We start from the raw sequence: 4826 nt of genomic DNA on the forward strand, positions 1-4826 counted from the left end.
TAAAAGTTTTGTAATAAAGGAGTTTTTTAAGTCACTAGAGGAAAAGTAGGTTTGGTAATTTAAGTGCAGATAGAATTTATATATACGTCAAAGCCTGTTCTTCCCTCTTCCCTTTCTTCCTTCCTTAGGCAAAAATTTACAGACTTTTTGTGCTGGAAATTGCCAAAACAACAATTTAATTGGGTGGCCATCTGTCGTTCTTTGCCTACCCAGCATCCATCCCACTTTTGTGGTAACAGTGCCCTGACTTTCCTTGAAGAACGACACCTCTTCACTCTCAGTCTGTATGCTTCAGGTCTCACTGGATATAACATTTGCTCCTATAGTTACATGTGACCCTGACCAATCACAGCATCTTGTCCATGCAGCCACTGTGTTTGTTCAGGGATGGCCAATGATCCAGGGAAGGTCAATCGGAATCAATGAAACTCAGTTCAGGGATTTATGGATGCCATCTAGGTACTGTATCTATAGTGGCCTTGGAGATTTGAGGAGGTTTGCCTAAAATTGTTGGGACCTGGCATAAGTGCAGAGCCTCCTAAAGATAAAAGCTTACATGGTGAAAAGAAAAGATGGAGAAAGATTCTTGATTGCACTGTTTGAGTTTCTGGACCCACCAGTGCCTGATCTACCATGGACGTTGAAGTTTCCTGAGCAAATACATTCCTCTTTTTGCAAAAACCAATTTAAGAGGATTTCCACCATTTGTGTTTGAAAGAATCATTACTAATCCAGTGATCTTCCACCCCCTAATGATGAAAATGAATTATGATTAAGATATTGTAAGTATATACTTTAGAACTTTATGAGTTGTGGTTAAGACAGATCTGGAGCTGAACCCTAGTCCCATCATTCATGTTACGTGACCTCTCCCCACCTCAGCTTCCTTATCGCTACAATGAGGAGAATGCTAATACTTACCTCAGAGGGGTTTTGAAGGGTTAGGTAAGTTAATATGTGAAAAGTGCTTGCAGCAGTGCATGGCACCTCTTAAGTGTTATATAAGTGTGTCCATACTGCTATTGTTATTCTGAAGGCAGAAAATGAAACACAGGGGAGTAAATCTGGCTGATGCAGAGATTTACTAGCCAAACTAAAATTCAAACATAGGTCTTCTTTCTTCTCTGCTCAGTGAGCCTTTTCAAAACTTAACCATGTCATCATCTTTATCACAGAGATTTAAGCATTAAGTTTTGAGGTTTTTGTCCACATATTTGAATATTTCTGTCAAAGGCATTTAAGGGAAGTCTAGAGCCCACAAAATAGGTTCGTGTTACTAGGAGTGATTTGACTCTATTGTTAGGACTATTTGTAGGATATAATTTGTAACAGTATCTCTTATTATAATAAATTAAATTAAATGTATTAAATTTATTATAAATTAAAATTAAAATACATTTTATGGTAATTTCTATTATTACAAGTGACTAAAAAAGAAACAGTTTGTTCCTTTCCCAGCTTTCTATTTTAAATAAAATATACCTTCCCACTAAACCAGATGCCCTTGTAGAATCCTTAACTCATTCAGCATTCAGTTAGTAACCTCCCATTACCTACTGAGCACTGGGTGAACATGTTTGCTGGGGGAGGCAGCTGGGCTCTCCCAAATGGAAATCAGATTTCATTATGTCTGGCTCAGAGAGAACATGGCATATGGCAAATGAATACACAGCTGCTTGGTAAATTTTTCCACGAAGAATTAGTCTAATACCTAAATGCACAGTAAATAAAACATTATATAAATAAGTATTTATGTTTAAATTCTTCGTCACTGTTAAAGAGTCAGGTTATTCCCTTCAATTAGAACAAAATCACTCTATCTTACTTGAAAAAGTATGTTACCTAGTATTTAATGTCATACTATTCAAGCCTAGCCTGCCTTTTAAATTCTATTACTAAAAAGTATTTTCAGGCAGCTACATTGCCTGTTATTAAAGCTTTCCATGAAGCCTTATAGAGTTCTACTAGAAATAAAGGACATGGTGGAATGATAGTGTGCTGGGAAGGTCCATGTCCTAGAGCTTTGGAGCAGTCAGATCAGAGTTCAAATACAGTCCTGCCAAGTCCTGGCTACCTGGCACTAAGCAAGGTACTTATCTACTTTCTGCCGTAGTTTCCAGATTTGTAAAATAGTAGTAATAATATCATGCATTGATGATAATAATACAAACCTCAAAGGACTGTTGGAATCAAAATGAGAAAATGCATACAATGCTGTTAGCATAGCACCTGCTGCGTAATAAGTATGCAAAAATAATGAGATCTGTTTTGTTGTTGGTTCTAGAGTTTTGCTGAATTGTCTTTGTAACCATGGGAAAATTATCAAACTTTTCTGGGCCTCAGTTTATCATCTTTACAAGTTAATTGGATCAGATTTTGTATAAAATGCCTTTCAGATTTAAAATGTTATGACAATGCCCACAGATGTTGGAATAAACCAAAAATCTGTTAACAGTGTCAAAGCCAGGAGATTATTTTTTTTAACCTGTTGTTTTATAATGAAATCAAGCTGCATTCATTCTCCAAGGCTGATCATCTTCTCAGTAAAACAGCAAGCTTCATCCTTCAGGAATTTTTATCTATCCAGTGCTCAGATTTTTCAGCACTCATATGCAGGGGTAAAGTTCAGTGATTCACTGCAGAACTCCCCTCAGCATGATGACTTTTATAGTATTATTAACGTTATTTCAGATTCCATAATGAAGCCTTGTAATAATCCAAGGGCTTCATGACCTTGACAACACAGACAAAAGAAATCAATTCAAACATAAATTTGGTTCATGAGGATCACTAATACTGATTTTTCCTTCCCAAATGTTTAGGTGGGGTGGGTGTTGGATGCACTATCTAGTTGTCTACACTGATCAAGCTAAGCTGAAAATCTTATAAGCCCTTAGCTTTGTACTTCACCAGCACAACCTTTGAAGTGTTTATGTTTTTCTTTTCATAAAGACTTTTTAATTTTTTTGTCTAGACTCCAAAGTAAAAAAACTAATAGCATACTTTCAACCTAGACTCTGAAAGCTTCCACACATCATCATTAAATCTAAATTGATAAGTATTTTTTTCCTGAAAAGATGCAACTTTTAAAACTAATGTCATTTGCTATGTTGATTTATGAGCTCTAGGGAAAAAGATAGGCTAGAGAAGCATTAGCTGTTAAACACACTTTAAACTGATAATGACCCTCTTACAACAGGTGTTTATGTGTTAACTGGCATTTATAATCATTTTTCAAAAAATGAATTACAGATTTATAAAGGATATATATTCAAAATTCAATTCAGTGGAAGAATATAAAATAGGTATATCTATTTAAATATACCCTGTGAGGCTGGAAAATGTTTTTCTTCTAATAATATAAATGGAATTTCAGTGGCACACAATACTTTTAGCCCCCAGATTGACTACTTGTTGAAGTACACCATAGAGTAATATAGTAACTAAATATAGCCTAGCCTTGTCAAATATCCTTTTCTTTGATTGTTAAGAAACTGATACAAACTGCCTTTTCATTGATGTGAATTTTTCTTATTTGAGACTCTCTTGATTACAAGTAACATATTCCCATTTAAAATTAGCCTAATCATGAAAGGAATTTATTAGAAGATGCTAGGACATTTGATGGAACCCAAGAGCCAGAGCTGGGTGCTAAGCAGTTATCAAGAATCTGGAACAGCTCTCTTTCCAGCCGGTGCCAAGCCATGGGCATCTCTCGGGACAACTGGCACAAGCGCCGCAAGACAGGGGGCAAGAGGAAGCCCTATCACAAAAAGCGAAAATATGAGCTGGGACGCCCTGCTGCCAACACTAAGATTGGCCCCCACCGCATACACACAGTTGGTGTGTGGGGAGGCAACAAGAAGTACCGAGCCTTGAGGCTGGACGTGGGCAACTTCTCCTGGGGCTCAGAGTGTTGTACATGGAAAACAAGGATTATTGATGTTGTCTACAATGCATCCAACAACGAACTGGTCCGCACCAAGACCCTAGTAAAGAACTATATTGTGCTCATTGACAGCACACCGTACCGGCAGTGGTACGAGTCTCACTATGCACTGCCCCTGGGCCGCAAGAAAGGGGCCAAGCTGACTCCTGAAGAAGAAGAGATTTTAAACAAAAAACGATCAAAGAAAATTCAGAAGAAATATGATGAAAGGAAAAAGAATGCCAAAATCAGCACTCTTCTAGAGGAGCAGTTCCAGCAGGGCAAGCTTCTTGCATGCATCGCTTCAAGACTAGGCCAGTGTGGCCGAGCAGATGGCTATGTGCTAGAGGGCAAGGAGCTGGAGTTCTTTCTAAGGAAAATTAAGGCCAGGAAAGGCAAATAAATCCTCTTCCCTCCTTTCTTGAAAGTTCATGCTTCAAAACAAAACAAGCTCATTTAATAAATGTGTTCTCTGGTTAAAAAAAAAAAAAAAAAAAAAAAAAGAACCTGGAACATAGTATGTATATGTCTCTCTCTTCACTCCTCCCCTCTCTTCCACACGTCCTCTCCACACCTTCCTTCCTCTCTTCTCTCTGGATTAGTTTTCAATGTTTCTGCATGTGCATGGCCAAATACAGATGTTGCGCAGCTCCTTAGTTTAGAGGTCTAGATTCAAACAATTCAGCATCTCTTACTCACAGTTTCAGATTTTCAGCAAAGACACTGATCAGCCCAGCTGTAGTTAGATGTCTACCCCTGGCCCAATCAATAACATCCAGAGTGTGAGGTATGGAACCCAAACATGATTGCTGAGAATCTAGTCCTAGCTGGAGGGGATCAGTGTGCAGAGAAAAAAAGGATATGGATTGTAGATATACTCCCCCAAAGTTGTCTATTC

At 37.9% G+C, this 4826-nt stretch overlaps 1 pseudogene; it reads left to right on the top strand.

Moving 5' to 3' along the window:
- Positions 1–3703: 3703 nt before the first annotated feature.
- Positions 3704–4350, top strand: LOC150007426 (small ribosomal subunit protein eS8 pseudogene; annotated as a pseudogene).
- Positions 4351–4826: the final 476 nt, after the last annotated feature.

This window comes from Furipterus horrens, unplaced genomic scaffold (assembly GCF_987537825.1).
Source record: "Furipterus horrens unplaced genomic scaffold, mFurHor1.1.pri manual_scaffold_6, whole genome shotgun sequence".
NCBI classification, from domain to species: domain Eukaryota; kingdom Metazoa; phylum Chordata; class Mammalia; order Chiroptera; family Furipteridae; genus Furipterus; species Furipterus horrens.